The sequence below is a fragment of the Montipora capricornis genome, chromosome 4 (genome assembly GCF_036669925.1).
Source record: "Montipora capricornis isolate CH-2021 chromosome 4, ASM3666992v2, whole genome shotgun sequence".
NCBI lineage: Eukaryota > Metazoa > Cnidaria > Anthozoa > Scleractinia > Acroporidae > Montipora > Montipora capricornis.
This window is the reverse complement of record NC_090886.1, coordinates 38,425,357-38,435,462: the sequence shown is the minus strand read 5'-3', so window position 1 is coordinate 38,435,462 and position 10,106 is coordinate 38,425,357. Positions and strand designations below refer to the sequence as shown.

The window sequence follows — 10,106 nt, the reverse complement described above, 5'->3', positions numbered from 1 at the left end:
GTCAATTTTGTGTAACATGTGTTTGTAAAATGGGTTTGACAGACCAACGTGACTCCTGCTGTGTCCATTGTGTTCTAGTCACCTTCACAGTTTTGCTTTAACAAGTACATCTTTAAGCGCTGCTCCTTTTTTGTAAGAGACCAAGGGAGCATTCCTTGAATTTCTCTTTGAGATTAGGCTGGTTTGAATTAAATGCCATTTGTCCAACAGTGTGTTTATTAAGCCTTTCAAAGCTGGTTGAAATTGCGCGATAAAAGGTACAATGTTCGATATCAAAGTATCGAAGCGCATTTGGCCGTGCGAAACTGGGTTCCATTGTGACAAAAATTCTTTTCCAAGATGTTCCTCCTTCCAATCTGTTTTGAGACTTGTACCAAGTAATTATTCGACCTATTCAGTAATTTATTACAGTAAAATTAAGCACAAATACTAGCTAATTTGTGTATATTAGGGATTTTATTCATTTATCTATTTATTTATTTAATTTGTTAGCACTGCTTGTAATGCATCTGTATTTATTGTTTTTTCGTTCCTTCTGTTTCTCCTAGTTTAATCATATGTGTATGTATTTTTTTTGGTTAGTTGTACAATCAATTAAAAGATAATAATGAAAATGAAAATTTAAAAAACAAAATCTAAGCTTTGAATTCTTCTGCGAATTATCTTGTCAATAATCTGAATTCACTTTTTTCCATCCACGACTTAAACAGATCATTGTTAAGCCCTCAGAAACAAACACTTATATAAATAACGCTCCTGTTGCTCACGGGAAGGAATAAAAAAGGTCCTTGGAATTATCATACATCACAAGCCTGTATTGGAAACCCTACATTACTGCTGTTTGCAGCAAAGTCTTTAAGTTTTTTGAATTTTTCTCAGAGTAAACAAGCTAGCTTCCCTCCTCTATCTCAAAAGCTTAATTGCATCATTCCAGATTCTCCATTCTTAACATACATTACATGTATCTACAGTACTATGGGCATCTACTTATGCCTTACACATAGAAAGACTATTTTCTACAAAAGCAACCTACCAGCTTCTGTTTCCGTATCTTAAATCACAAAGTAAAGTAAACTTAAGCAAAAAAGTAAAGCAACCATATAAAACGTCGGTAACTCGTAACAATAATTCAACTGACCAACCTGAGGTCCACGGTGCGCTCATTTACTCCCCCCTCTCCATCAGTGCTCTGTTTTACGGGTATTTAAAGCTACTTAGCTACACGGCAAGGAAAAAAGTCGAAACAAGGATGCGAGATCCGGGAATCGAACTCAGGACCTCTTGCACCAAGGCCGCGCACTAACCGACGGTGCCATCCTCGCTTCTACTAGCCATAAATAAGCACGGACCACGGTCCGACTGAATGTGTCCGTACTGAAATGAAAATGTTTTTACTACGGCGCGACGGAACGTTAGATTTTACCTCTTAATTTGCAAGTTTTCGCTCACTAACCGTTGCAAAGAGAAGGAAAAACATCACCACTGGAATAAAGGGCCTCGTTATTCTTCAAAAGGTGAGTATTCACATGATTTTGCTGACAATACTTTGCTGGTTTGCTGTTTTCCAGTTGTTGGTTTTTTTGAACTGTTGACACGTACGCCGTTGAACTTAAAACAACTTACACTGAGAAGCAGTTTTTTGAACTCGGTTTTTCGGTTGACATCCGTTATTTTCTTTGGAGTTCTTTTTCATAATCTCATTCTACTTTGCTTCATTTAAGAAAATACGGATTTTTAGCTAAAATAGTCAAGCAAACAATCGCAACGCTATGGAGTTTGCATGAACTGATGTTAACAAGTTTTTGCTTGTGTAAGTTTTGCATTGATTTGTGAAGGACTTGACGGAGAACAAAGATGAATCCTTGAAATGATAAGATATGAAGGCAGAGACAGATGTTTGAGTATTTTTGACAAATTTTTTCCCTCCAGTTTCAAGAACTTTCGTTCAATTCTTGACAAGACAGCATTTTAATACGTAGAACATTATTCGCCTTTTTTGTAAGAATTTTTCAAACATTGTTTAGTTTGTTTAGTTCATTTCTCTGTGCTCGCTATGAATTGTAACTGTTTTTTACTATATTTATTGCACCACGAGATATTTGAAGTTCTGTTTTATCGTTAATCTATCATTTTTCTCTGAGCGTTGCGAACAGTGCGCTTTTCTCAGCTATAAGTTCATTTCAACTGTGACAGTGCGAGGTAGAGCGCGTCGAAAGACTTTTTGTAAACCAGTTTGCCATGTTCATTTTCAGAAAAAAAAAGCTGAAAAAATAAATACGTTATTCACCGGCTTAGGTCGGTCCGTATAGAGAAAAACTGTGCCCTGGGCCTTGAGTAAGTCCCTCGGCCTGCGGCCTCGGACCGTACTCAAGACCTCGGGCACAATTTTTCCCTATACGGACCTCCCAGCCGGTGAATAACATAAACTTATTTAACTCATTCTTGTTTCAACCTGCATACTCTGTAAAACCTCTATCTGGTATCAATTTGCAATAAATTTACAAGCTCCAACTAACTGGAATGACAATTATTTGAAACGAAGTTTCTGTTATATAGAGTGTTTTCACGTGACGTCACGGCGGCCATGTTAATGTCCCTAAACAAAGGAACGGCGGCCATGTTGGTGTTCCCCCCCCCCTCCCCCATCCCTAATCCTCCGGGAATTGAGCTCTTTTATCATGCAAATGTTTTCTTTTGTTTGGATGGAAAAACTTGGTTACTGATCACGTGTGTGAAAACACTCTATAGCGGGGTCTGTTTGTGGAACAATTTGCCCCAATACTTAATAAATACAAAAGCTGTTGGGCACTTCAAACACATACAGTAATTAAGCAGGTATCTGGCATATCGGATTCCCACACATCAATCATGTAAAACAGTTGTAAAGCTTTTTTTCTTTTACTTTTTTTTGTAGCTTAATAAATGATTTTCCGTGTTTTAAATATAGATTACTTGCTTACCTATTTACTCTACTGTAATGATTCAAAAAAATAAAAAGGGGTTTACTTGTTCATTAAATACCGCCCAAAAAAAGGCGGTAGTAGTTTTTACAGCTCACAGAAAGTTTTACAGGTTACTTTTGTAAAAATGATAAAACATCACCCTAACCCTTTATTAATGTTAAGCCGTAGGCCTAAAAACAGTTATTTTGGGCTACCGTTACATTAGGAGCTGTTAAGACAACAACCTGTAAACCTGACCTTTGACCTGTAAAACATACCTGCCTCAAAAACGGAAGATTTTAAACTCTGACAGTTTCGATGACTGTCAGCCATCTTTATCAAAACTAACAAGGTGAATTTTATGAATTGTTAAATGTGACCTTATGTGAGAAAACTAAACTGAAACTTAAAATGTAGTGCAATGTTAATTATAATTAAATCAAACAACAACGTTTCGACTGTTCAATGGTCATGTTCAAGTTGAAGGATAAAATTTTAACACAAACTTAAATAAATATACACTATAATGAATTGGAAGAATGCTTATGAGATACTGACTAAACTATATACATAGAAACAATATGAGAAGATCGAGGCAAGAATGATGAAAGAAACACTAAGGTGAAAGAGACAATAATTTATTAAAAGTGAAATGATTAAGTACATAACTTTGCGCTGTTTGTTCAGTTTGGGTTAAAGATTACGAATTGAGTAAAATGCATTTTAAATGGGCCGGACATCAGAATTGTCTTGCTGTGCAAAGACCAGAAATCAGCAAATGCAGTAAGACACCTGGTCCAACTCACTGATCTCAGCCGAAAGATTGATGCCGATGTCCAGCCCATTTACACAAGTAACATGATCAAAGGACAATTAAAACTGAAAGAACACAAACCTCCAATTGTAAAACAACAAAACGTTGTTTACTATTACAGGTGTGGTCCGTGTGATGCAGACTGTTGCCTTTCCAAGTCAACACCTACATCCATGTGTGGCGGAACATAAGCGATCAACAATCTTCAAACACATAAAGGAAGAGCATGGAAAGGATCCGGAGACCATGGAAAGAAATTTCAAGATTTTGAAAAAAATGTCAAAGTAAACTAAACAATTTGATTTTTTAAATGCTTTTTATTCATGAACTTAGTTAAACCAAAACTTAATTAGTTAATTAGTTATTTACTTCATTATTTCACTTTTAATAGTCTCTTTTGCCTTAGCCTTTCATTTATCATTCTTGCCGCTATTTTCTCATATTCTTTCTATGTAAATATTTTAGAGTTTTAGTCAGTATCTTCAACTCTTACATTAGGAAAGGGGTACAACTGATTATATATATTTAAGCGCATGTTAAAATTTTACTCTTCAACTTGCTTTTTAACGTTAACTTTTATACTAAAATCGGTTTCAAAAAAATTATTGATTGAAATCAAACAAGGTGCTGAAGTTTTCATTTTTCAAGGTCTAAGTTAAATGAACTAGGACATGTATATTATCCATTCCAATTTGCTAGCTTGATAAGTTTCTTCAACATTCAAAAGAGTATATTCGCAAAGTAATAAGCAGCAGTAACGGTATCAGTATATATCAATAACAATTTAAAATACTTTAAGAATTGAAAGAAGCTATTTCTCTTGTGAAAAGGTTCAAATTCCAAGCAAATACTTCAACCTTGCATGTAGAAGGTGTTTCAATCAATATTTATATCGATCATTTCCATTTCACACTAACAATGTGCCCTTAGAAAAATATTTTTCCATTACAGAAGTGCTACTGTCTATGTATTTTGCTCTTATAGGCAGATAAGTTGGAACAAGCTTTGACAAGACGTGGCAAAATGCTTCAGAACAAGCTGATGTTGAAAAGCTGATCTACAGTGTACCAATTTTAGTATGTGGTCCGTTCATTCGAACATCAAGGCTCCTTTTTAGTTCATAGATGACGTAGCCATGCCATGAGGTATAGGAAGCACTTGGATGGCACTCACTCACTCACTTCATTCCAATATTATTAATCTACATGTATTAATCTACATACAGTATTAACTCCGATTAAACACTTTTCCTATATGTCCCATGCTACGTTTCACTTTTGTCCTAGAGTTGTTTTGCAAAGGTTTAAGGTGGGGGGAGGGGAGTCTGTTGTTTTGATCGGCAGGTCCTGGAGTGGATGCTACCCTTCTAGCTGAGTCAACTTTTTTTCTCATGTAAATGGTTTGCCACATTTTGCGAGTAAGTGTAGGAATTGTTGGCTTGCCCAGGGTAGTTTGGGTAGGTGGGTGACCTTTCTACCCGGAACAACTTTTCTCCACATAAACGAGGCCTTCATTTAGACAGCTGAGAAGTTGTCGATTACAGCCATCAATCTGGGCCCGGTTGTTTGAAAGCCGTTTAACTTAATCCAGGATTAGCGTGAACTTTTGTTCCATGTTTTTAACTTTTTGGTGAAACTTTCTTTTGCTTATTTTTGTTTTTGAGTATTGACTTCTTCTAAAGTCGAGTTTTGCAAAATATCAGCATTGAACAGCATTTAGGAGTAGAGAAATAAAGTCCTCGGTTAATTTTTAATCTGGGATTAGCATTAACCGGCTTTTGAACAACCGGGCCCTGTTCAATAATTATTCATTTCTATGAGTGCTTAGTACATGACAGGCATTATTTACTCTAGAGGCTTTATTTACCGTGCAGAAAAATTCTGTAAAATACACGCTGGTATTACTACATATGAACCGACATATGAAACATGGTATACATACAATAAAAATTTATTAAGTTAACACAAATGTAAGAATAGATGAGAAACTAATGTATGTGCAATAAAAAAACACGGGATAAATCGAAGGAGCCGATGAAATGTAAAATACATATGTTCATAAAGTATAGAGTACCTGTAGAGTATAATTTTATCTATAAGTGAAGTGGTGGTTTTTGCTATCATCATTTTTTAGATATGAATATAGTTGAGATAGGTAAGTTTTTTTCAGTCTTTTGTGGCAGAATATTGAAACGTCTTTAGTCCTATGGTACACCGTAGTTTTAATTAGCAATAGGAATATTGAGAAGGGAATGGTCTCTTCGGTCTGTTTCGAAGGCTAGCTCATGACTGTGATTTTAACAATCTGAAAATCAATCGTAACCGTTGAAACCTTCTTCTATTTTGAAGAAAAAGAAGGCGATATTTTTCCCTTTACCCAGTGCGAACATGTCACGTTTTTGTGCGTGGTGCTTGGTTTTGTAGCCTTTCTAGTTTGTCCTCTATCGCTTTCGAGCAAATCATCCATATTTTGGACAGGCCCACAAACTTTCAATACACTGATATCTCACTCAAAATGCAACAAACAAACATTCTTACCTTCTGTAAGGGAGTTTTAGCTCACAACAGCTCGAGTCTTCTGAAACTTAAAGCCAATTCCGTTGCATGAGTTCTTTGGGTAAGTACTTCATGTATCCCTTATTTTAATGTATTTAAATCTAACCCGCTCACCAAAAAGCCCGAGGACTCTGGGTACGAGATTGCTTTAGTCACGCAAGCGAGCCGAAGGAAGAATGGGGATAAAAGTGTAATTTCTGACGGTCGAGTGAAATGGGAACGAGTTAGTTAGCAATTGAATATTCTGACGCACGACGTAGAGGACTGTAGGTTGCTATGGGATAGGTTAGGACTATTTATGAGTTTGGCGGGATTTTTTCGTCTTTCTGCGTTTGTTTTTCTCCCATGCTTTTACTTTGTTCTTACTTTTGAACTGCACTGTCTTCTTATCTTTCCTTGTTTATAGTAGTATACCCTATCCTCGGGGTTTGGTGCCGTTGCATTAGATGAGAAATACGTTTCCACATATTTTTGGCTACTTCTAAAGGGTGGCTTTTAGTGGTTTTTCGTATCTGGCACGGCACTAGTACTGTTGCATAGTTTATTCCTACAGTAATGCAGTATATTTTGTCTATTTTCACGGGCGGTGTTATCTGATGTCCAGTTTGTAACCAATTCAGGTAAACGGAGGTCATTTTCCTCAGCAGACTGACTGACGTGCCCACAATAAACTATTTCCCATTGAAGTCTCGTGTTGGTGTAGTCAGAATTTCTGCGTGTATTGTAAATACTCTTTTTCTTTGGCCATCTCAGTTTTATCAGGAATAATTAACAATTATTGTACGAGGGCGCACTGGATATGAAGCTGGTTATAAACATTTTATATCCAGCAAGTGCGAGTAGAATAATTGTTTTATTTAAAAACTCCATGGTGTTCCCGGGGGTAGTATTATTGACTAAAGCATTGATTTCTGCCCCGGTCTGTTCCGGTCTGAAACGGCTTATGTCGGCCATTTTTTCTCAGAGCTGCAAAAATGCTGACGCGTTCTTCGACCATGGTAGTAGAAATGATAGCGTGTGTCCGGCGAGCCAATGAAAATGTTGGAAATCCGATATCAAAATGTTGGTTGGAGGACAAACAAGGCTTTAATTACAGTGATAGACTTGCCACAAGTCGACCTCACAAGAATCCCAGGAGAAAATGTTTTGGCGAGCGAAACGTGATTTTTCGTACGCCAAGTGGATGAGCGAGCGACGAAGTCGCGAGAGGTGTCCTTCGTTCCGCGCGCCATCTACATGAGACGAAGGACTTTTCGAAAGTCTAGCTTGCAAGCAGTGATTTGTGTTTTCTGTCGCCATATTGGACGGGTGGAAGATCTGGGACGAGTTACAAAGCGAAAAGGAGGGGTAAGGGGAGATAAACCCTCGCTCGCTCTCTCTCTCTCTCTCTCTTTCCCGCCCCCCACCCGGTCGTTTTGTCACCCAGCAAACGGTTAGACTCTCTAGTCTTCTCGGATAAGGACAATAAGCCGGAGGTCCCGTCTCACAACCCTTCAATGTTCATAATCCTGTGGGACGTAAAAGAACCCGCACACTTGTCGTAAAGAGTAGGGCTTGTAGTTCCCGGTGTTGTGGTCTGGTCTGTTTGGTCTGGATAGGGTAGGGTGGAGCACCTCGCATAGGACCTCGAGTCCTGTTCGTGCTCCTTCCCTCTGGGCAGGTTTGCCCAGTAGAAGAGACAAACCAGATGTCTCGTAAAAACAAAACAAACAGAAACTTAGACCGCACTAGCTTCCAATATGGCGTCTAATATGTAGTCAAGAATCAGTATTTTAGGAGATATTTGGGATCAAAGTTGGCGAAATTTTATGCTAATTAAGACCACATATCCAAACTTCCCTCACGGTAGTGATTTCTTTTGTTTTTGGCGTATGAATTATTAATACATTTGAGAAGGACAAGTACATCAAAACTCATTTCACAGATCACAAGTGACAGGTCATTATTTTACCAATTCAGAAACAACCCTAACCGTTTACAAATACTAACATTAGACCCCAAAACGTTATTTTAGATCTAATTAGGTTTTAGGTTAGCTCTGATGAATGTTTCGGAAACTTTCTACATTGGCAAAAACAACAATGACCTGTGGCCTGTGCTTTGCACCTGCCGGATCCGATTAGCAGTCCATCTCTGCCGTCCGCCCAAACCTAATGAATCATTGCCTTGAACAACGAATAGAAAATATAATTCTTCGATTCGTACCTGCAGAATCGCAGATAATTTTATGGCCAGCCATAAAGGAAAGAACATAAAATTGAGGCATTTTTACAGACGAAGTTGTTTTGCTTCCTAGCTTCCCTGGGGTGGGGCATCCGTTATGGCGCTTTGAAGTTCTTTTTGAAGGAAACAGCAGTTTTGAATATAGTCCCAAAGATCGAGCCTTTAAGAGTAGAAAAAATATACTATTAACTGATTGTTTTGTTTTTATTCCCAACAAGGCTGCTTCGATATTAAAGATTAAAATGGTTGGTTTTTACTTTTATTGGACCCAAGAAATTTGTGATCTGGTTTACGTCCCGAAAAAGTCGAGATTTTGTTGTCTTGAAAATTTAGAGAGACTGGCCAGTCTTTCTCACAAACTTAGGTGCCATTATTTAAGCACGAAACCCTTATTCAGATCTTCTGTTGAGGCATTTCATGGGTGGATCTTACTGATATCTCTCATCGTCCCCTCCAAGACAGAACTGGGATCAAGGTCACGGTTGACGCGCTAAATTGCTGAGCATGCGTATAACACCGACTTTTTCGAGCACGCGCATGGTGTCATAAAGCCCCCTGAAAAACTTCCGACAAACCAACGGTGAAAAATGCAGAATTTCCAACCAATTGAAGAAACATTTCCATCTCTTGTGATCTTCCTTACCTGGCTCTTCGAAATATGTTGTTGAGTTGTTTAATTGACTTTCGGCTCATAAAAGCTCCCATAATAAACAAATTCTCCTTAAATAAAGACAAACTTCGCAAAAAGCCCTCCGCACGCGAGTCAGTGTGGAAATAGGACAATCTCTTAGGCTTCCCATAAGAAAAGGAAATCCTCCATTGTTTAGTCATAGCGCGCGCGTTTTGAAGAAAGGCTGTGATTGGTTTAGAGAAATCGAAAAAATCACATGGTCTTACCAATAAACATTTCTGTGTAAACGAAAATTCAACTAACAAATCTTCAATCTTATTTCGAGCAAATCATCCATATTTTGGAGAAGGTGACAGACCCACAAACTTCTCACAATACAACAACTTTCAAGAGACTGATATCTCACTCAAAATGCAACAAACAAAGATTCTTACCTTCTGTAAGTGAGTTTTAGCTTTTAGCGTTACTTTACTGCTCCGGAAAAAACGTCAACAGATAACAATTGCACTAAAAAGACCATTAATTCGAATCTCTCGAATTTGATCACGGATATGAATGATCGATATCGCGTTACTTTGTTGTCAGTTATATCCAGGAGAGAGTTGGAAATGTCCTCTAATATCGGATTTCTCAGAACATCTCAACTTCCTTGGACCCTAATATTAATTTCTCGACTAAGGCTGGGAATGATGGTAAGATTTTCGTTACCAGATACTCCTACTTATGACTCTTGGATGCGTGGACTCGGTCAACAGTTTTGCCGTCATCCCCTACATCTAAGAGGTTGCTAAAACTATCAAGATAATTTTGTGCAGCCACGCCCTTTAATTTGCCCAAAAACCTCTCATGAAGCTAAGTCATATTTTTTCAAAGCCTATAAGGATCGAGCAACGAACTCTAATACATTTCACACAGAACTAAGATTGTGAAAACGTACGGTA

General features: G+C 37.8%; 1 pseudogene; it reads right to left on the bottom strand.

Annotated features, from left to right (window-relative positions):
- LOC138046892 (zinc finger protein 420-like) overlaps positions 1 to 6,368 on the bottom strand; it is a 35,112-nt pseudogene extending 28,744 nt beyond the window's left edge.
- Positions 6,369 to 10,106: the final 3,738 nt, after the last annotated feature.